Below are 24,241 nucleotides of genomic sequence, written 5' to 3' on the forward strand. Positions count from 1 at the left end.
AAAGTCATTTTTAAAATGTTGGCTAACATTTATTTATTAAGAAAAATAAACACAAATTTTGCCACAATTTTAATGCCACTCAATCGGACCGTCACAATTGTGACAAATTTTTGTGGTACAAAAGTTGTGTTTTTAGAATAAATATATATATATACACGTGTGTGAGGGAGGTTGGCTTTTGGGGTATAAGAGCACTCGCATGCAAAACAAGTGTCCACTGAGATGCCAATACTTCACCCACCTGGCTGGAGTATTGCACACTATTACACCCACTTCTCAACTGTTGCTGTCAATATTTATATAGCCTTTGCTCCTTTTCCTCTCCTCCCTACAAATCAACAACCCAATGTCTCCGCCAATCTCCTCCTCCTCCGATGTCATTGATTTTGTGGTGCACAAAGGGAACGGAGTAAAGGGTCTTGTAGATACAGGCTTAGAAACTGTTCCAGAGCCTTACATCCAACCTCTTGAAGAAAGACTAGACCCAACCAAATTCCAACCGGAGAATTCCATTCCCATCATCGATGTCTCAAACTGGGATGACCCAAAGGTTGTAGATTCAATCTGTGACGCTGCTAGCAAATGGGGTTTCTTCCAGATAGTCAATCATGGGGTGCCTTTGGAGGTTCTAGAAAACTTGAAGAACGCAGCTCATAGCTTCTTTCGGCTACCATCTGAAGAAAGAAAGAAGTATCTAAAAGAAAACTCTCCTTCTGAGGCTGTGTGCTTGTGTACAAGCTTTAGTCCTCAAGCAGAGAAGGTCCTGGAATGGAAAGATTTCCTTAGACTCTCTTGGGTTTCTGAGGATCAGGCTTCTGCTTTCTGGCCTCCTGTATGCCAGTAAGGCTCTTTAGCTTTTCTTTATTTAACTAACTTGATCAAGGCATAATTTAGTGAGTTACACATAATACACTAGCCTCTCTATTCTTTGAGGTAAAAATTAATTTTTACGTCCATTATAAATTAGATTTTTTTTTTTTAAACAAATAAAAATGATAAACTTTAGAGATAAGCTATAATTGTAATTTCCTTTTTGAACGTGAAGGTAAAGGGAAAAAATTTTAAATTTTAAGAGTTTTCTTTTTTAATTCAAAATGAAATTTGTTATTTGACATTTATGACTTTATTTCCTAATGAAGTTACCCTTCATTAATAAGGGTACTTTTGAACCACATAAAAGTCCAATTAAAAGAGTTCAATTGAAAGAGGAAAATCATCTTATATATAGTACAGATGATGAGAAATGAATATGGGATCCATGATTTTGTAAATAAAAATGTTATGAATTCTCTACATTTATGCTAATATTTTATTGTTTTCATTTTTTGGTACTATGGTTTTAAAAACCGAAACGGTCAAAGGATCGAAAAATAGTCTAATTTCCCGTTAAACTGGATAATCCAGTACTTTTTAAATTAAAGCCATGATCGGTATACAAAATATCACTTTATTTAGAGTTTTAAATGACATCAAAGTCTATACACTAGATAATACAAATTTTTTGTCCCACCTTGGATATTTCACTTTATATTATATAAATCAAAATCTGCTATATTGTTTTTTGTTCTTTTTCTTATAAAATAACCAAAGTTTAGAAAGGAAGAAATGAATCACATACTGAGACAAAAATATTATTCACTTTGAGATATGACTAGCATGAGAGTGGAAATAAGATTAATTATAAATTGTCAGTAATTGAAATTCTCCATGTTAGGTTCTAAAAACTTAGGTATTTATGTATTTAGAACTCTAATATGTATTGTTGGCAAACCATGATCAAAACAATGTGTTTAGAAATGTTTTAGTCTTGCTCAAAGTTGTGTATTTTATGTAAAGTTGGAATCGAGCTAATGCAGAAAAGATTAATGCATTTCGGCCTGGCTCGATTGATCGAAGCTTTGGCTCGATCGATCGAAGCTTTGGCTCGATCGATCGAAGCTTAGGCTCGATCAATCGAAGTTCGGGTAGAATGTTTTTTTCTGCAGATTTCCAACTCAGCCCTAATTGTTTAAAACGTTTAGGGTTTTCTAATTTGTCCTAAGTATAAAAGGCAAATCCTAGCCACGTTTTAGTGTTGCTCATATTGCGGTTTGTATAAATCTCTTGTGAGATCTAGAGGAGCTTTCCTTTACACAAACTTAGGGTTTTCAAGGAGGAGATATTATCTACACCTTGATGATCAACTTGGTTGCTGCCATTGAAGTTTAAAGAAAACACAAGCGGGTGTGCTTGTATCTGGTGGTGAATCCAAGAAAGAAGGAGTCCGTGGATTCGGAGTTTGCACGTGGTCGTGTCAGTAAGTTCTACTGGTTGGTAGCAATAAGAAGTCGAGCGTGGGGGCTTGTAAGTCTTATTGTATGAACTTCGATTCTTTCAAAATAGTGGATTCAAGTTTACCTTGAGGATAGCTAGGTCAAATCCTCCCTAGGTTTTTACCGGTTTGGTTTCCTGGGTGATCATATCTTGTGTTATTTATTTTTCCGCTGCTTTGCATGATATGATCTTTATGATTGTGATAACCTAGATTTGTTAAATTGGACTAAATAACAACTTGGCTAATTACTTAGGTTAATCCAATTGTTTTTAAGGGGTCTAAAAACTATCACTCCAAGATGGAAAAATCTATCAAAATCTATCATGCGCCTAGCGCATGAGATATCAGCTCTCCCAAGGTATAATTTGGGAACAAAGGCAACTTGATAATATTTTTAACTATTCTTTCCTCTCTCTGCACCCCTCTTTCTATATCATTTTATATTTGGTCCCAAAATAAAGCCAACGGCTTGAATTAAAAACCTTTTTAAGTCATGGTTGTTAAAATCTTGACGTTAATTAGCAAGAAGAAGGCAAATTTCTTCATATGTTTAACTTTAGTTATTGATAATTAATCTAAAATATAATCTGACCAAACTTAGTTAAAGGTTGTCAATGGTCCGAGATTGATCATTATAATAAAAAAAATGAGACTTTATCTAATGTCTTAGACTCATTCAAATGAGTTGATTTTTGGCAAGCTATAAGATCTTTAGGATGACAATCTCAAGGGTTTGTCTAGTGGTTTGGTTTTCAGGTCTCGTATGATTCATGAAGTTCTAGCTTCAGGTCTTTTAGCCAACACTTATAAGACCGCCCCAAAAAATTGTCTTGTAGTTAATTGGTATTTAATTGGCATTTATTGGAATAGAAAAAGCTCACTCATTGTGGATTAGTCAAAGAGTAATGATACTCACACCCTCCTTATTACATACTCACTATACACTGTCACATGGACTAAAATCGTGTTTTCAAAACATGATTTCGGTTTAAATTGTGGAATTGTGATATCTTGTTTTTAAACCATGTAGGGAAGAAGTGCTAGAATACATGAAAAAGGTTGAACTTGTGACCAAAAGGCTGTTAGAGGCGCTATTGAAGAGACTTGGTGTGAAAGAAATTGACAAGACAACAGAATACAAGTTAACGGCTTCACCAATTCTTAGCCTAAATTACTATCCCTGTTGTCCAAGCCCTGAGCTCACTGCTGGAGTAGGCCGCCACTCCGACATATCAACCATAACAATCCTTCTTCAAGATGATACTGGTTGACTTTACGTTCGAGGAACTAGTAAGGATAGCTGGATCCATGTCCCTCCAGTCAATGGAGCACTAGTCATCAACATTGGGGATGTACTACAAATAATGAGCAATGACAGGTACAAAAGCATTGAGCACAGGGCAATTGCAAACAGAAGCAAGAATAGAGTTTCAATCCCTTTTTTTGTGAACCCAGGATCTGATGCCACTATTGGACCTCTACCTGAAGTGTTAGCAAGTGGAGAGACACCAATATACAAGCATGTTGTCTTCTCACATTACTTCAAGCATTTCTTCAGCAAGGGTCACGATGGAAATAACACTATTGAATTTGCCAAAATATGATACACCGACTTAATTTATATTGCATTTGAACAAATGTATTTGGAAATTCAGGTAATAAATAGCATTTTAGTTGCTGTAAGTACTCTAGACTAGAGGATCTAAACTATTTATTGTTATTATTTTCTTATAATTTTTTATTGTTGTTGAACGTGCTATCGTTATGCTTTGTCATAATCTCCATTAATTTATGACTGACTGGTCACATTGTGTAGGATACTCAAACTGAGTTATATAACTCAGTTTCCATCACCCATAACCCAAATATTGTGGGACCCAAAAAAAAAAGTGTTTGGCTTGGTTTTTTAGTGTTGTTTCCATCACTCAAAACTCAAAAATTTGAGTTTGGGTGATGGAAACCAAGAACAAAATCTTTGTGTTTTCAAAAGTTGAAAACTAAGTTTCAGTGGCAATTTGGTAAATAGAGTGACTTTGTGGGACCCATTTTCTGTGCATTGTCAAATCAGTTTCAGTCCTTTGATATTACCGTTGCAAATCCTCATTTCAGTTCACGGGTGAACACAACTTGTTAAATATTCTAAAAATCTGAACAGTGACTAAACCCCCATTTAAGAGTGAAGAATGTATATATTCATAGGCATACACCAAAACTCAAACAATCAACATACCCATCTGAATTTATCTAACCCAAATAGCATACATAACATTAAACCCAAACTCAACAAAACCCATTGATTGCGTGAATATTGTTGTGGGAAATCGAGTTAAACATTATAGACCCAAAATTTCCTAATATTTTCATAGGCAAGTTAGAGTAAGTCTGTTCCTTAGGTTTATTCAAAATCAAGTCCAAACAAAGCAACAAAGATGGAGCCAAAGCCACATGAGAAATTACCTTATACAGTAGTTTGGCCGATGTTAGCAACAGCTATTCCACCCTAGATTTGTGCTCACTGGCCCCAGGTGACGATCTGAGTTCAGACGAGGGAGAAACAAGGTAATTGAATTACTCTCTCTCCCTTTACTCTACTCCCCCTCCATTTTTAAACTTCCAAACAAGCCATAAGGTATGGGTATTTATGAGCAAGTATATATGTGGAGTAGGGGTGGCAAAATAAGCCCAAACCCATTTGTCCACCCAAACCCGCCCATTCTAATTAAACCTAAACCTACCCAATTATTAGTTGGGTTAAATAAGCATCAACCCAATTAGACCCAATAATTATTGGGTTTTAACTAAAAGCCCATTGAACCCCATTTAACCCAAAAACAATATACCCAAAATCAACCAAACTCTTCCCACCAAAAAAAAAAAAACCCAGCCTTAGAAGTTTCAGGGTTTCAAACTTTCAATCACGTTGGTCAGTTTCCACTTTCCCTACTCATCTCCAGAACTTTCCCTCATTTTCTCAGCCTCCAATCACGTTTTAGTTGGAAACCCAACAACTTCAGCGTTGAAATTTTCTCAAAACTCAAACCCCCAAAATTGAAATTTACTACTTCAACATGGAAAGTTTAATGCCGCTAATTCAAACCTCAATTTCTTCACCCCCTAGCTTTTTGCGAATGACGAATCTTTTTTTGAATTGTTTTGAGTGCTCAGACTTTGATTTTGGGTACAGTGATTCAAAACATTGAATAGGACGATCTAATGCCTCTCTTTCTTTTCCGAATCGAATAAAACTTACGTTGTTGTTTCTTGTGTTCTGTGTTTGGTTTTTCATTGGATACCATTGTAGATGATGAATACTTATGAAATAAACAGTTATCCTTGTCTGATATTTGGTGCTGATATTTCTTAAATTCTGACCTTACAAAATCGCTTTTATTTTTATTTATTTGTTTTTTTGCATTATGTTTTATTTTTCAAAAATAGCCAATGATGAAGATCTTTTTAATGTAGTTGATAATAAACTTGCTTATGTGTCGAAATTCATGAACTAGGTCGGTCTGAGGCTTTTATTTTTTATTTTTTATTTATGGGGTATTTTGGTCATTTTTGAAGATTTTAGAATACTTTAATCATTTTCACTTTAGTGACATTTTGGTAATTTTGATAATTGGGTAATTGGGTGGGTTGGGGTTTACCCATAATAATTGGGTTAGGTTGGATTTGGGTTAGAAACAATTAGTTAAATGGGTTTTAAATGGGTAAATGGGTTTTATATGCCCAACCCAATTATACCCACCCCAAACCCACCCATTTGCCACCCCTAATGTGGAGGGATCAACCATTATCCCTAAATATAGTGAGGTGGAAAACTATTATTCATTAGAGCATCATAATATGGGGTTTATCCGTATAATTGAAGTCAGAGTGTGAGACAAACATTGCTGAAATGTCAACTGCAAATGAGGGATGAACCGGCCCCATTTCCCAGGGTTAAGAGTATTTCCTTTTGGCTTAGACACCTATGTTACACATGTAGGTGTCGAATGACAAATGAATGACATATCTTGTAGTCAGCTTTCTTTCCTTGGGGAAAAAGTATACAACATACCAAATTAGGAGTCTCTGTTGACATATATGGTCCCTTCCAGCATCTTAATGGCCTTCGATCACATTTACACTTAGGTCCTACAAATTACTCGTCTTGTGACCACCAAACCACAAGCCCCCTTGAGAACCTCAAGCATGGCATACTAATCTATCATGACATGACTCATTCATCCATGTGTTGCCCTTCTGGTAAGGGCCAGGGACTAAATAGTTTCGCGTGTCAACAGAACCCATCAACAAAGGAGTGATTCCAACATGAAAAGCTAATTTTTAAAAGACAATTTTTTACTTTACAAATTTCTGTTAGATTTTTAATCTTTACCATTAGCTAAGACTTTGCTCCAATCCTGAACCCCATTTATTTTTGTGTGATTGGACAGCAGGGGTTGTTGACATTTTACATTCAGCTGTTTGCTTCAACTGGATGACTCAATTCCATCTTTAATTGTATAAGAAATTGTTTGAAATATGTATCTAAAAGCAAGGGAAATGGAGGACATCTATAAAGTGTTAGATGAAGTCAAAGCAGAGATGAAGAAACTAAAGACAAATTACCGATTTAAAACAGAACTTTCTGAGAGCTTAAAAAGAGCACACAATGAGCTGTTACACAAATATCAAGAAGCTAAGAAGCAGATTGAGAAGCAAGCTCAAAAATTAAATGCCAAGTCTGAGGAGATATCTGAAGCAAGGAAAATTCATGAAGACTTCACATCTATTTCGCATCAAAAAGAATTTTCTCATAGGCATTCGAGTTCTGTGAATGAAAAACTCTGAGCTGATTGTGGGCAGAAATGGCAACAGTTGGAAGGAGATATTAGAGAGTGGGCGTTGGCTTTAAATGAAGTGATGGCTAGAAACAAAGAATTGGAGCTCAATGTTTGTGAAAGGCATAAGGAGATTGAGGGCCTTAAAAGACTCTTGCTGGTTTCAGAGAGAAAGTGTTTTGAAGCAAAACAAAAGGCTCAAAAAGCCATTGAATGAAGGCAGAGAGATGATATGATACTACATTGGACAAGACAAATGGAGATGTTCAAAATCAGTTGAAATGGAAGAGTGAGAAGTTTAAACATCTTGAAGAAGCTTATAAAGGGTTCCAAGACCAGTTCCTGTTGAGCAAGGAAGAGTGGGAGAAGGGGAAATCAGCATCACTAGAAGATATCTCATCATTGCAGACAAGCTTAGATTCTCGAACTAGAATCTTGGAAGGTCTTCAAACTCGTTTAGAGATGTGCAACCAAGTATTTGAATTCAAGTCAAGTTTTGATGATGTCTTCACCCAGTGTGAAGAAGAGAAGTCAAAGATCCAAAGCCTGACTATTTAGAGGGATGAAGAGATTGCATTGCTAATAAATTCATTTGAAAGAAAAGAAATACTCGCAAAAGAAATTGAGTTTAGAATCGTTCACCTAGAGCAAGAGAATCAGGTCCTCGGAGAATCTCTCAAAGAACTTCAGGAAGCTCAAATGAAGAATGCTGGAGCCACATCTTCACTAACGAAGCTGCTCAACAAGCTCATAGGCTTGGAGCAGGTACATGGCAACTTTTCCAATAATTTGAAGCAAAAGAATCAGAATGGAGTTTTCTGATGGAAAACGTGAGAACATATATAGACAGCTGTAAATTTGAACTGAAAGATAATGAGAAACAAATACAGGAGCTTCAGATGGAACTTAAAAATTGCCATTCTACAATTAAGGTTTTGAGCAAAGAGATTTCTATGCTATGCACAACCTTAAAATCAGAAATTTCAGAGGCTTACTCCAAAATGCTTTATGCAAAATCTGAAATGGAGCTGCGTGACAAAGAGAAGGAAGATAAATTTTTCTTTCTTATAGAGCAGTTAACTTTGAATAAATCTTATCTTGATCTTGGGCCAGAAAACAAGGAATTGGCATCCTTAAGGAAGAGGGTTGATTCCTTGGAATGTATGCAGGTTTCCAAGAACAACGAGGTTCAAAGGTATAAGAAAATGCTTGAGGAATCATCTGAATGCCAACTTCAGTTGAAAGAGCAAGTTCTGCAAATGGAAAGTGCACTAGAAAATGAGAAAAGAGGTGCCTTTGAGGCTTTAGAGAAGGCGAATCTTGAATTCGCTGAAAAAATTCATGAAGCCAATCTATTAGAAAATGAATTACAGAATTGGAAGTCTGATACTGAAAGCCCGAAAGTCTGCCTTGATGAAAATCAGGAAACCTATAAACAACTGGAGACTTCTCTCATTGCACAGGCCAAGCCTGAGCAAATGCTTAAGAACGAGAAAGAAAGCCTACTCTGCATTGCCAAAGAGCAAGAGAAAAGAATTGAAGGTCTTCAACAACAGATTTTTTCACTAGAAGCTAAAATTGCAGCCAAAACTGAGGAAGTGGAAGCCTCCATAAAGGACAAAGACAGCATTCTCCTAGTTGCTGAAGAAAAGGAAATGTGCATAGAAAATCTTCAGAAAGATATTACTTTCCTGAAACAAGAGTCCAAGAGAAGAGAAGCGGAAGCTGCAGTTCTTGGAAGGCAGGCTGTAGAGAAAGCCTTTGAGGAAGAGAGAGAGGCATTTGCAGATTATGAATGCGAAAGACCAGGTCATAAAAGATCTTCGAGTACTAGCTATTTCATTGGAACAAGATCTTGAAAGTGCAATGATCTCCTGTTTTCCAGAGCTCATAGAAAAGCATGTCCAAATATTACTGTAGTAGTCAATACTCTTATATCGAGGAACATAATAAGAACAATGGAAACATAAAAACAAAACCGAGGGCAGATATTAATAGGAAAAGGGTGAGCTTCACAAAGCACAGCACCCGTCTGCTCTTTTTTTTTTTTTTTTTTTTTTTTTTTTGAGAGAATTTCAAATTATGGCGTTCACTCTTGATGATAGCTTTTTATCATCAGACCAAGACCCCATATCTCTCATACAACCATCAAATCTTTATTTCCCAAGTTTACCCATAAATCTATTAATTCATAATAATATAAGAGGTATCCATGTTAGCAAACGTTATACCAATTCACATTGGACACATAAGAAAACAAAGAGTACTGTACAAATTAATAAACACAAAAATAAATACCACTAGACTTGTCTCTGTCCCTTGCGAATATTCCAGCTCCATCATCTCATAAATATATAATTTGTAATCCCCCAGACATTGCTAGTTTCATTCCCACTTCTATATAGAATTTAGAAACTCATCACCCACAATGACAGTTTTCCTTGGCATGGCATAATTTGCAATACATGAGTTGTAATCAACTAAAGCACAAACTTGCTACTTACCACGCTACCCCCCAACTCACTGGTAATAGTAAAAATCTTTCATTGACCAAAGGAAGCCATCCATTACCTAACAACAAACAAAGATTAATTTCCCTCTCTCAAAAAGAAAGTCTAACACAAGGTAATTTATATGTACATAAGAAAATTGTATTGGCAGATCAATACTCTCCCAACAAATCAATAACAGGTTTCAAGTCCACAGGTTCTTCCTATAACATCATTCACTTCACATGTTAGCAACGCAAGGACAAACTTTTCTAAAGAAACAAAATGATGATTTTGTTTAAAAAAAGTCAAAATGGAAGGATGAACTTACTCCAGACATTATGATCCCACCTGGGGATATATAACGCGAAACAGAAGCTTTGAAATCCTTAATATCCTTCACAAACTTGTCAAACATTGCCGCTTGACGTTCCTAATATACAAAGACTTCTTCTAAATGTCAAAGCCCTCAAACTGCTCTAGAGCTCATAAAAAAAATTAAACACTTAAACTGACAAGTCCACAAATCTTAATCTAATAATCTAAACTGACATAATTGCCCCCAATTTGCCAATTTTAAGACACAAAGTAGCCAAAAAATACAACGAAAGGAAGGAAAACTATGTACAAAAAAGAACATCAAATCCTGAAAGTATTTTATTGAAATTTAATAATTTATAACCATACAAGGCAAAGTGCCAGGATTATATGGATATAGAACCATAGGACAGATTGAAACCACAACAAATAGTGCTTATTAGATAAGAACCTTTAAAATTATGCCTTGTAAAACAATATAAATATATTAAAATGAAAACTCTGCCAGTTCAAGAAGAACCCGAACAAAATTACCATTTAGAGATACTTACTTCTCATATAATTTGATAAGTGATCTTGGCCTCTCATAACTATCTTCCTTCCGTTGAGGCTTCGGTTTCCCAGCCTGCCTTGATTCTGGTTTCCAATTGGCTTTGGTTAGAGACTGACCTAATAAGTCAGCAATGTCCGTTGCCATTGCCTCAGCCTTCTTCACATATGGAAAAGTTTCCTCCTTGAAGTGGTTTGATAACCACATATACATAGACAACACTTGATGCTTAGTCTCAAGATCCAAGAGCTCTGAATCATTTCGAGCAGAACCCTTTGGCATGCCCATTGCAATATTGACAGGTACATTCTGACTGTATGCTGAAGCAAACCTAAGGAGATGGTACATTGCTTTTGGGTCTCTTATATTAACTGGGGCAAAACAAAAGTTAAAACGATCTTCAAGAGATAATCCCTGTACCTTCTCCAACATATTAGCAACCTTCTTTATGTGATCATGTCGACACAGAAAGTATGACCCATCTAGACGGCAATTTTCACCAAATTTTTCAAGTAGATGGCAGAATGTAACATTGGGCAGTTGCCCAGCAAATAGTTCAACCTGTTCAAAGAATGGAAAGAGACCTACTTTCCTTACTTCTACAAAAGGTTGCTTCAAACACTCAATCAAGTAGTCTAAATCTTCTAAATGCAAGGTTGTTGTGAGTCCGTCTGGATAGCAGCTTCCTCTTCGGCCAGCTCTTCCAGCAATTTGTTTCACTTGTGATGCTGGAACTGGAACAATCTTGTCTCCATTGTATTTCGAAAGGCTATAAAAAATAACCCTTCTAATATTAAGATTCAAACCCATTCCAACAGCATCACTAGCAACAAGCACATCAAATTCATTATCTTGATCATTGAATAAGGTAGCTTGCTGTCTACGAGTTTCTGGTGGCAAAGCACCATAAATTACACAACAGCGGTGATTGGTGTGTTTCTCAATTGCCATTTTAACCTCAAATATCTCTCTCCTCGAAAAAGCAACCACGCAGTCCCCAGAACGAATTTTTTTAAGATCTCTCAACAGGGTCTTGGCTTCAACCACCAATGGCTTAAACCTGTCATAATGTTGTTCATGCAGCTGATCCCCAGTTTCTGCACAGATCTTTCGAACGATACTCAAAACACTCGGATCCCCACATAAATGTATCTCATCAGCCTTCAATCCAAGCAATGCCCTCGTCCAAGCATAACCCCTACATGAGTCTGCCATCACCTGAATTTCATCAATAACAGCCACATCATACAATTCATCCGTCGACACCATTTCCACAGTACAGGCAATATGGTTTGAAAAAGGGACATATTTCTTTTCTTGACCTGTAAGTAGAGAACAGTAAACCCCATGTGCATTCACCTTGTCAAAGACTTCCATAGCCAATAATCTGAGAGGACTACAATAGATACCCTTCTTGGCCTCCATAAACCGTTGCAGAGCATTGTAAGTTTTACCACTATTGGTTGGGCCACAATGATATATTATCTTCCGTTTCATAGCCCGTGCAAATGGAAACCAAGTGTGGGGCTTGGTAAGGTCTGCCGACTCAATCATACCCGAAACCGCTTAATCTCATCAGGAAACTCCTCTAAACAATACTCCACGAATATAGGAAACAAGAACTTGACAGCATCATCGGATGGACCAAGCGACACCACATACTTAAAAACATCAGCAGAACATTTCTTGAAGAAAAAGTTCCGGAACTTTTGCACTGCAGTAGGAAAGAATGACATCCCAATGTAGATTGCAAGAGCCTGATTAGACGCCCAACCCGATTTCCCAAAATAACTAAACACTTGTTGCATTATCTCCCAATCACACCGTGTCTGCTTCACACCCTTCTCAGCATTTCTTAACTCACGATACACTTCAACAGGATCCCGCGAGGCAACATTCAAATGACCCTCACACCTCTCCAAACCCACATCATCATTATTATCACTAGCCACCATAGAATCATCAACAACAATACCCTCTTCATTGACACCGTTTCCAAATTCAACCATGGTTGAATCACCAACAGTGCTACAACCCTCATCATCTAGACTGTGCAATAATCCAACAGTTGCTTTCCCAACATCAGCATCGAAATCACATTCAGATTCAGATTCAACCATTGTCAAACTAGACACGCCATGATCATCATCACCATTAGGTGCCGACGAAGAAGAAAAGGGTTTTGCATAGAGGGTGGCAGAGGCCTTAAATTTGAGAGGTTGAGAGGGAAATTTACAAGGAGCTAATAAGTGAAACAAAGTGAAAGCAGAAGTGGAAAATGGACGGTTTGGGACATCTGAAGCAGTAGGACAAAACCAGTAATTCTGGGAAATCAAAGGGTCATATAATAATCCATAAAAAGAATGGTTGGATAGCAGTAGCAGAACCCTTAGCCTAGTAGAAGAAGAAGGGTATGCCTTAAGTTTATAAATTCGAAACAGGGACATGGCTGTTGTTGAACTAATAATATATTCCTGAGATCAGCCAAAAAATACATTACTAACAAACCCAGCCAGACAAAGTAAAGAAAAATAAACCAAATTGAAATCAGTATTAAACATTCAATTAGAAGTTTTACTAATTCAAGTATATACAATAACTTATTCTCTCACCTGCCATGAACCAAAAGGAATAATAGATTGGTTTTGTTCCTAGCAAAACTGCGAAACCAAAAGGTAAACAAAATTAATAACAATTCAGCCATACAAAGAACAAACGGCAACAGTTAAAAAACCCATATGGAAAATTAAAGAATAAGTGGAAACTTCGAACAAAAGGGCAGAGAGACGGAAGAAGCGCCGCTGAGTTGGATTGGAATAGAAGAAGCTAGAGGGTGGCGCCGCCGAGTTGGATTGAGATTCGATGGTGCGCCGTTGTTTGGTTCCTCTATTGTGGGTATGGGTTTGCTGAGCTAGAGAGGCAAACGTGACATTGTTATGAGACGAGATAGAGGAAAACGAGACAGAGCTGGAGACGCTTTAGCGTTGAGACGAGACAGAGTTGTAGAGAGGAAAACCAGAGGCGTTGTTGATGCGTGAATGATTATGCGGTCTTTTGCTTTGTTTTTTATTTATTTATATATATAACCTGTTTAGCCAGTAACCAGTATCCCTTAACATTATAGCAATGGTCAGGATTTAAAAAAAATTAAATCAACGGTTAAGATTAAAAAAATATAAAAACTTCAAAAATAATTAAATACTTACTGATTCATTCAAATTAGTCTTAACTCTTTAAACTTCAAACTTCCTAACGTATCTATTTAAGAAATAATTTTTAGTTGGAATAATACTATTAGATTTACAATATGATATTCTTTTTCATGTTTAGTTGCTTAGACAAAAATTGACACAAAAATTATATAAAAAATTAAATATTTGTGAATTCAATAAAAAATTTAATTAGGATATATAAAAGTAGAGACCTTATGTTGAAGAGTATGAGGTTGTGCCATGTGGCACATTCCTTGAAATTATTTTTACATAGGCTTCTAACTCAAAGAGTTTGTATTTATATAAAATTATTAGTTCATTGAATTAGCTAATGGAGTAAATGTATATACTAATTATCTATAGTTATACATTAATTATTTATATTAAATGAATTTATAAGATTATTTTTATAAACTCTATTTAAGAAATAATTTTGTTGAAATAATAATAATAGATTTACAATTTGACATTCTTCCTCATGTTCAGTTATTTTGTCAACAATTGACACAAAAACTATAAAAAAAAAAAATAATAATAATAAAATTCTTGTGAATTCACTAAAATTAATCTTAACCCTTTAAATTTCCTAACGTGTCTACTTAAGAAATAATTTTTAGTTGGAATAATAATATTAGATTTACAATATGATATTCTTCTTCATGTTTAGTTGCTTTAACAAAAATTAACACAATAGTTATTTAAAAAATTAAATATTTGTGAATTTAATAAAAATTAAGCTTAACCCTTTAAATTTTTAGATGCCATGTGGCGCATTCATTGAAGTTCTTTTTATATAGGCTTCTACTTCAAACAGTTTGCATTTATATCAAACTAGTCACTAACCCGTGCGATACACGAAATAGCTATTGACTTTGAAAAAAAATCCAATAACGAGTAAATACACATTTTGCTAGATAGTATTTTTTTTTTTTTTAAATGAAGAAATATTTAACTTCTATACTTTTTCATATTTTAGAAGTGTTGTCTAGCATTGAACGTTATTGAGTTGCAAGTGCATAGTTACCGAAACCTACAAAGTAATTTACAATTCTTAAATTAATAAAGCAAAACTCCCAATAGTTATATATACACACACACTCAAAATTAATATAAACTGCAAATATATAAACAAAGACCATGAGGAAGACACACCAATTTTCAAATTTGAGTAACAATATGACTCTCTCATAGTAATAACAATATAGACAAAGAATACTCAGAAGGACAAGGATGTCAAGACCAACTTTAGGTGGTCACAACTCATGAAGAATTTGTTGCTTGAGATACTTGCAAGTGAGGCTCTTAATGGAAATAAGCAATCCAACACATTTAAACATGTATCGTATTGCTAAAGTGGTTGTAGCAATTAGTGAGAAATTTGTCACTAAATGTACCCTAAAGCATGTGGAAAATCAGTTTAAAACACGCAAAATCAATTGGAATATTATTGCATTACTTCATAATAAGAAAAGCAGGTTTAGATGGAATGATGATTTGAAAATGATTACATGTGATAGGACAATGTGTGACGAAGAACAATGTGTGACGAAGAAGTTAAGGTAAGAAGCTTTCTTTATTTTTTTTTTTTATAGGTAGAAACTTTTTAGCTTGTATCATTGTAAAGTTTAAATCTTTTCATTATTCTTATTGCTTACGTATTAGTTTTTGACTCTTTTCCTTTGTGTTTTAAATGATTTATTTTCCTTTCTTTACACAGTCACATCCCAATCATGCATAATTTCTAAACAAGAAAATTGAGATGTTTGATGAGATGACTTTGGTTGTTGGTAAGGATATTGCTATAGGAGATTTTCCAAGGGAGTTGGTGATATAGGTGTAGAAGCATTGGATGACTCACCTCCGCTTGTTGACGCTGATGTAGATGACATATTCAAAAATAAACAAGTTGATCCCGCACACGTTGCCTCAAGTGAAACAAGGTCTCACAGGAAACGAATTCATGCTACTATGATTGAAGATGTTGATTACCAAGATTTGTCTACACAACTTGGTAAGGTTGCTTCTACAATAGAAAAAAAATTTGAAAATCAACTAAATTTTGGTAGTCTTTACGAAGAAATTATGAAGATGCACAGGTTTGAGGAAATTATACTTGCGTCTGTGTTTGACCAATTGAATGGGGATGAAAAACAAGCTAGGTCATTCCTGTTGAAAATTGACAAGCTCCGTAGACAATGGTTGCAGAACTTCTTTGACAACTATTTAAGCCAATTTGATTATATAGGTGCATTCTGTTAGAATTCGGACGTGTCTAACAGAATAATTGAAGGATATTTGCATTTTTTGTAGGCATGAAACATGCCTATCTATATGAGTCACTGTATCATGCAATTTTCAATTTAAAAACACATATATAATATGATCAAATCACTACACTATTCTTAGTGTCCTATTTTGTTTATAAAATAACTAAAGATTACCTTTTTTTTACAAGGAAAATTATTGAAATTTTTTTTTATACATTGATAGTTAAGGGTGAGGGATTTGAATCTGAATGTCTCTATTGGAAATTGAGGTGTCAACCAGTTAAACTAAATCTTATTGAAATATTGAAGAAAACTAATAATGAATTGCACCACACATCGTGCAGGAACTCAGCTAGTTGTAATAGATTAGCAATGGGAAAGACAAAGGATACTCAGAAGGACAAGGATGTCAAGACCAACTTTAGGTGGTCACAACTCATGCAAAATTTGTTGCTTGAGATACTTGCAAATGAGGCTCTTAATGGAAATAAGCAATCCAACACATTTAAACATGTATCATATTGCTAAAGTGGTTGTAGCAATTAGTGAGAAATTTGTCACTAAATGTACCCCAAAGCATGTGGAACATCGGTTTAAAATACTCAAAATCAATTGGAATATTATTGCATTACTTCATAATAAGAAAAGTGGGTTTGGATGGAATGATGATTTGAAAATGATCACCTATGATAGGACAACGAAGAAGTTAAGGTAAGAAATATTCTTTATTTTTTATTTTATAGGTAGAAACTTTTTAGCTTGTATCATTGTAAAGTTTAAATCTTTTCATTATTCTTATTGCTTTCATATTAGTTTTTGACTCTTTTCCTTTGTGTTTTAAATTATTTATTTTCCTTTCTTTACACAGGCACATCCCAATCATGCATAATTTCTAAACAAGAAAATTGAGATGTTTGATGAGATGACTTTGGTTGTTGGTAAGGATATTGCTACAGGAGATTCTCCAAGGGAGTTGGTGATATAGGTGTAGAAGCATTGGATGAATCTTGTTGACGCTGATGTTGATGACGTATCCAAAAATAAGCAAGTTGATCCCTCACATGTGGCCTCAAGTGAAACAAGGTCTCATAGGAAACGAATTCATGCTACTATGATTGAAGATATTGATTACCAAGATTTGTTTACAAAACTTGGTAAGGTTGCTTCTACAATAGAAAAGATTTCTGAAAATTAGCTAAATTTTGGTAGTCTTTATGAGGAAATTATGAAGACGCACAGGTTTGAGGAAATTATACTTGTGTCTGCATTTGAACAATTGAATGGGGATGAAAAACAAACTAGGTCATTCATGTTGAAAATTGACAAGCTCTGTAGACAATGGTTGCAGAACTTCTTTGACAACTATTTAAGCCAATTTGATTATATAGGTGCATTCTGTTAGAATTCAGACGTGTCTATTAGGGCAATTTGGCATTTTGTTATTTATCAAACTATTTGTACTAGATTATTTTGGAGGTTAAACTATTTATCCTATATGGCATTTTGAACTATTTGAAATGGAGCTTATGGTTATTTTGAATTATGAGAAGTATGGATATTTTGAATTATGAGCTAGTGGAGCTTATATGTATGATAACTATTTAGGTCACATATATATACTGTCCATATCTATTGTGAAAATTTTAGTTTAAAAACCAAATTCATTCTTTTTTTCTTTTATTTATTTTTTTTTTTTTATATATGTTGATTACATTAATTGGGTTTAAATCATATTATACATATTTTAAATTATACAAGAAATGTTAAAAAAAAAAAAAAAAAAAAATTGTGCATAGCAAACACTAGAAAACATTCTCAAACTCATTTTTAAGGTCCTTACTAAATACCGGAAAATGTGATAGTTTTCCAAAACAATGTTCTTTGGAAAATAACCCATTTTCCAAAAAATGTTAATGTTGAAACAAACAGAGAATTAAATATGAAGATTAAAATTCATTAATCCACAATACATTCAAAAATATTTATCATTTTTATTCTTATAATTAATAGTATTTTCCAACATTTGACATTATAAGCTTGTCCCTAGTAGGTAATACCATGGTATTGAATGATTCTTTTAGGTTATTAATTAACTAAATAATCAAACAAAACCCTATTGCTTGATCACTTATTAAAAAAAAAAAAAAAAAGGCACATGTAATAACAACAAAAGGATTCCCAAAACAAGACGAAACCCTAAAATTTTCAAACTTTAACCGAGCAACATGATTCATAGGGACCATAATCAATATGGTGTCTAACTAATCCATAGCTATTAGGGGATAGAATGAAAAGTAAGAAAATACGGAAAAGGTGGTACCATTCAAATGCCTACCAAAATCAAAACAAATTACAAACAAAATCATAAATTTCAAATGTTACTTACATCAATTTTTGAAATTCAAAAATCCCTAGGTAGGAAAGAAACCTTACTTCTAACGAATAGCGATGAGATCTTTGTACTCCTCACCAATAAAGATCCCAATATCTTGTATTAGTATTAAAACCCTAACACTTCAATCAAAATAATTTTTGAAGAATTTTCTTCTATTGAACATGAATTTCTCTATAGTGACAGTTTTTCTCAAGAGGTTTTTAGCTTTTCTTTAATGTTTTGATGTGTTTTAATTGGTTTTTCAATGATGAACAGGGAGGTGGGTTACGTTTTTGCAATAAAATTAATCGCAAGCGGATAAAGTGATACTGTCTAATCACAAATGGGAAAAATACAACCTCCTTAAACCACCTTAAACCACATGTAGATTAAGTGAAATTAGCCCTAATTTTTTTTCCTATTTCATACCAAGACACTTGTCTTGGGTTGGAGGAACAAGTAAAATTGTTTTAGAATGTTAAAGTAGAATAATAATAATAAAAAGCTCCAATAAGTTATTTTCATGAGCTTATTTTACTACTAAATTATATATGAACCTTCATTTTTTTTCCCCTTTTTTTGAGAAATTCATCCGAAAGTTTTATTTAGGAACGTGCTAAATCAGCACTTATAAAATCATCAATGTTTGGTGGAACAAACTTCATCCAGACCATCATACTTGAGGAGAATTGAGCTCTCCTAGCTAATGTGTGCAAAACTATATTACCTTTTCTACTTACACGAGAGAAGTTACAGCCAATTTATTTTTACTAATTGTTCGTTTGAAATTGTTTATTTTAGACAATTCATATCTAAACATGAAACTCATTTTAAATTGTGAGATTTTAACTAGCCATACTTAGAAAAGAAAAAAAAATTTTAACTTTTACTTAAATAAGTTAGAAAAAAAAAAAAAAAAAAAAAAAAAAAAAAAAAAAAAAAAAAACTAGATTTATATTTGTATCTCACTTTTGAAGCCAACCATGAAGATTGGGAGGTAGCACCTTTGAGTAACTATTTTTAGTCACTCATCATAACATGTAGGACTCATAAATATGAGGAGTTCCAAGTCCGCATATTGTAATAAAGTAGCTACAAACAATTGTTTCATAAGATAATTTCTCAAAAATTGTAGTCAATGGATAATTTATGAAAAAAAAAAAGTGAATGGTGACTAGTGACAAAGTCCTTTTTAAAATGTTGGCTAACATTTATTTATTAAGAAAAATAAACACAAATTTTGCCACAATTTTAATGCCGCTCAATTGACCCGTCACAGACAAATTTTTGTGGTACAAAAGTTGTGTTTTTAGAATAAATATATAAATATATATATACACACACGTGTGTGAGGGAGGTTGGCTTTTGGGGGCATAAAGAGCATTCGCATTGCAAAACAAGTGTCCACTGAGATGTCAATACTTCACCCACCATTTTTTGGTACAAAAGTTGTGTTTTTAGAATAAATATATAAATATATATATACACACACGTGTGTGAGGGAGGTTGGCTTTTGGGGTATAAAGTGCATTCGCATGCAAAACAAGTGTCCACTGAGATGTCAATACTTCACCCACCTGGCTGCAGTATTGCACACTATTACACCCACTTCTCAACTGTTTGCTGTCAATATTTATATAGCCTTTGCTCCTTTTCCTCTCCTCCCACCAAATCAACAACCCAATGTCTCCGCCAATCTCCCCCTCCTCCTCCGATGTCATTGATTTTGTGGTGCACAAAGGGAACGGAGTAAAGGGTCTTGTAGATACAGGCCTAGAAACTGTTCCAGAGCCTTACATCCAACCTCTTGAAGAAAGACTAGACCCAACCAAATTCCAACCGGAGAATTCCATTCCCATCGTCGATGTCTCAAACTGGGATGACCCAAAGGTTGTAGATTCAATCTGTGATGCTGCTAGCAAATGGGGTTTCTTCCAGATAGTCAATCATGGGGTGCCTTTGGAGGTTCTAGAAAACTTGAGGAACGCAGCTCATAGCTTCTTTCAGCTACCATCTGAAGAAAGAAAGTAGTATCTAAAAGAAAACTCTCCTTCTGAGGCTGTGTGCTTGTGTACAAGCTTTAGTCCTCAAGCAGAGAAGGTCCTGGAATGGAAAGATTTCCTTAGACTCTCTTGGGTTTCTGAGGATCAGGCTTCTGCTTTCTGGCCTCCCGTATGCAAGTAAGGCTCTTTAGCTTTTTTATTTATTTAGAATACTAAGTATTTAAATATTCACATAGAGACAGGAGAAGGTAAACTGACAGTGATGTATAAATTTTTTTTTATTTAAGTAACTAGATCAAGGCACAATTTAGTGTTTTACACATATGACATTAGCCTCTGACGCTCTCCTACTTTACTTTACTTTACTTTTTTTTTTTTTCTTTTTTTTTTTTCTTTTTTTTTTTTTTTAAGATTAATAATTTGTATCTATTATAATTTAGAAAAAAAAATATTCAAACAAATAAAAATGATGAACTTTAGAAATAAGTTTTTTTTTTTTTAGAATCACTTTAGAGATAAGTTGTAATTATAATTTCTTTATTGAACGTAAAGGAAAAAAAAATCTAAATTTTAGGAGTTCTCTTTTTTTTAATTCAAAATGAAATATGTTATTTGACATTTATGATATTATTTCTAAATGAAGTTATTTTTCATCAATGAGAGTATTTTAAAACCACATAAAAATTCAGTTAAAAGAGGACAATCCTCTTATATATAGTATAGATGATGGGAAATATATATGGAATCTATGATTTTGTAAATAAAAATATTATGGATTCTCTACATTTGATGCTAAGATTTTATTGTTTTCATTTTTCAGTATTTAAAAACCGAAACGGTCAAAGAATCAAAAAATAGTCTAATTTCTGGTCAAAGAATCAAAAAATAGTCTAATTTCTCGCTAAATTGGATAGTCCAATACTTTTTAAATTGAAGCCATGATCGATATACAAAATATCACTTTATTTAGAATTTTAAATGACATCAAAGTCTATACACTTCTAGATAATACAATTTTTCTGTCCCGCGTTGAATATTTAAGTTCACTTTATATTATATAAATCAAAACCTGTTATATTGTTTCTTGTTATTTTTCTTATTAAATAACGAAAGTTTAAAAATAAACAAATGAAACACATTCTGAGACAAAAAATATCAGATATGACTACCATAAGGGTGGGAATAAGATTAAATATATATTGTTAGTAATTGAAATTCTCCAAGATGGAAAATCTCTTATGCGTCAAGCGCATAAGATACTAGCTCCCTCAAGGGTATAATCTGGGAACAGGGGCAACTTGATAATATTTTTAACTATTCTTTCCTCTTTTTGCACCCCTCTTTCTATATCCTTTTATATTTGATCCCAAAATAACGCTAACTGCTTGAATTAAAAACCTTTTTAAAGCGATGGTTGTTAAAATCTGTGACCTTAATTAGCAAGAAGAAAGCTTCATATGTGTAAAACTTCAGTTACTGAAGATTAATCTAAAATATAATCTGACCAAACTTTGTTAAAGGTTGTCAATAGTCCGAGATTGATCATTATAATAAATAAATAAATAAAAATGAGACTTTATATAATGTCTTAGACTCATTCAAATGAGTTGATTTTTGGCAAGCTATAAGATCTTTGGGATGACAATCTCAAGGGTTTGTCCAGTGGTTTTCAAGTCTAGTATGATTCATGAAGTTCTAGCTTCGGGTCTTCTAGCCAACACTCATAGACCACCCTAAAAGATTTTGTCTTGTAGTTAATTGGTATCTATTGACATAGAAAAATCTCACTCATTGGAGATTAGTCAAAAAATAACGATAGTCACACACTCCTTATTACGTGCTCACCATACACTTTCACATGGACTGAAATTGTGTGCTCATCATACACTTTCACATGGACCGAAATTGTGTTTTCAAAGCATGATTTTGGTTAAAGTTGTAGAATCATGAAATCATGTTTTCAAACCATATAGAGAACAAGCGCTAGAATACGTAAAAAAAAAAAAAGGTTGAACTCGTGACCAAAAGGCTCCTAGAGGTGTTACTGAAGAGACTTGGCGTGGAAGAAATCGACAAAACAACAGAAATCAAGTTAATGGCTTCACCAATTCTTAGCCTAAATTACTATCCCTGTTGTCCAAGCCCTGATCTCACTGCCGGAGTAGGCCGCCACTCCGACATATTAACCATAACAATCCTTCTCCAAGATGAGACCGGTGGACTTTACATGGAGTAACTAGTGAGGGATAGCTGGATCCATGTCCCCCCAGTCACTGGAGCACTAGTCATCAACATTGGGGATGTGCTACAAATAATGAGCAATGACAAGTACAAAAGCATTGAGCCAGGGCAATTGCAAACAGAAGCAAGAATAGAGTTTCAATCCCATTTTTTGTGAACCCAGGATCTGATGCGACAATTGGACCTCTACCTGAAGTGTTAGCAAGTGGGGAGACACCAATATACAAGCATGTTGTCTACTCAGATTTCTTCAAGCATTTCGTCAGCAAGGGTCACGATGGAAAGAACATTGTTGAATTTGCCAAAATATGATACACTGACTTAATTTATATTTGCATTTGAACAAATGTATTTGGAAATTCAGATAATAAATATCATTCTAGTTGCTATAAGTACTCCAGAGTTGCTATAAGTACTCCAGAGGATCTAAACTATTTATTGTTATTATTTTCTTATTGTTTTTTATTGTTGTTGAACGTGCTATCGTTATGCTTTGTCATAATCTCCATTAATTTATGACTGACTGGTCACATTGTGCAAGTTACTCCAAGGCTATTGGGAAATGATAACTCAGTTTCCATCACTCATAAACCAAATATCGTGGGAACCACCCAAAAAAAATAAAAAGTGTTTGGCTTGGTTTATGAGTGTTGTTTCCATCACTCAAAACTCAAAAATTTGAGTTTGGGTGATGGAAAGGGGGAACAAAATTTTTGTGTTTTTGAAAGTTGAAAACACAAAAAATTTATATAATTAGCTTGAATAGTATAATTCTAATTGTTTGTAAAAAAAAATAATATAATTCTAAGTATAATTTAGTTATTAATTATTAGCATTAATTTGTGAGGAAACATTCTTAAGTACTCTCGGAACATAGATAAATGATGTTCCCTCATCTTACATTCATGATAGATATCACCATGAATTTGTTGAGTGGACTCTATCATAAATGTGAGATAAGGGAGCATCATTTCTTATGCTCCGGATGTATCTAAAAATTACTCATTTGCGAATGACAAAAAAAAAAAAAAAAATCATAATTTTACCATAAATTCAAAAAGAATAAGTTAATAAGCTCATATCATGGGCTTGTTTGACAAGGAAATTAACTAAACTTAAATATATAGTGATGAGTTTGACTTTCATTCGTATTCAAAATAAAATTAAATAAACGAAAATCTAAACTTTTAATATTCGACTTAGCTTGTTTACCGTTCTAGGAGAAATTCTAACTTAGATATCAATCCTAGAATTATCTAAAGGTGAACACTCGATATCTATTAAAAAATAGAGAATCCATTTCAAAAGAATCACGTCTATGCTAGACAGGATGTGGAGAAATCTAGAGTGGATCTTCACACATGCATGTTTATTCACCTTGTTGCTTGGAGATCCAAGAGGGCAGTGAAAGTAGTTGACCTTGTTACGTGTGATATGCTAACTATCAACGACGTATATTAGTGGGAATCGATGATGCCATAGATGATAGAACTTCTCATAGAAATGCAAAAACTTATTGCCCACTTTCTACAATTAATCCTGCAACCTTGCTCGTAAATTTAACAAAATTTAACTAATCGCTAATCCATGTTATGCACGGAAACCTACCTATTTATGAGATAGACTAAAATAATTTTATAAAAT

General features: G+C 34.0%; 3 non-coding genes and 4 pseudogenes across 3 annotated transcripts; 6 read left to right on the plus strand and 1 right to left on the minus strand.

The window, feature by feature from the left end:
• The first annotated feature begins 232 nt into the window (after positions 1–232).
• Positions 233–4,092, plus strand: LOC126723475 (feruloyl CoA ortho-hydroxylase F6H1-2-like; annotated as a pseudogene).
• Positions 4,093–5,449: 1,357 nt separating this feature from the next.
• Positions 5,450–5,531, plus strand: LOC126692792 (small nucleolar RNA snoR64a). The gene has a single exon (XR_007645081.1). It is a non-coding gene; the product is annotated as a small nucleolar RNA snoR64a (small nucleolar RNA).
• A 78-nt stretch (positions 5,532–5,609) lies between these two features.
• LOC126693312 (small nucleolar RNA R38) lies at positions 5,610–5,693 on the plus strand. Its single transcript, XR_007645302.1, has one exon. It is a non-coding gene; the product is annotated as a small nucleolar RNA R38 (small nucleolar RNA).
• A 58-nt stretch (positions 5,694–5,751) lies between these two features.
• Positions 5,752–5,833, plus strand: LOC126692798 (small nucleolar RNA snoR20a). Its single transcript, XR_007645082.1, has one exon. It is a non-coding gene; the product is annotated as a small nucleolar RNA snoR20a (small nucleolar RNA).
• Positions 5,834–6,865: 1,032 nt separating this feature from the next.
• On the plus strand, positions 6,866–9,063 carry LOC126724194 (uncharacterized protein At4g38062-like; annotated as a pseudogene).
• Positions 9,064–9,331: 268 nt separating this feature from the next.
• Positions 9,332–13,579, minus strand: LOC126723454 (DExH-box ATP-dependent RNA helicase DExH18, mitochondrial-like; annotated as a pseudogene).
• A 6,325-nt stretch (positions 13,580–19,904) lies between these two features.
• Positions 19,905–23,099, plus strand: LOC126723482 (feruloyl CoA ortho-hydroxylase F6H1-2-like; annotated as a pseudogene).
• Positions 23,100–24,241: the final 1,142 nt, after the last annotated feature.

This window comes from Quercus robur, chromosome 1, assembly GCF_932294415.1.
Source record: "Quercus robur chromosome 1, dhQueRobu3.1, whole genome shotgun sequence".
Lineage (NCBI taxonomy): Eukaryota > Viridiplantae > Streptophyta > Magnoliopsida > Fagales > Fagaceae > Quercus > Quercus robur.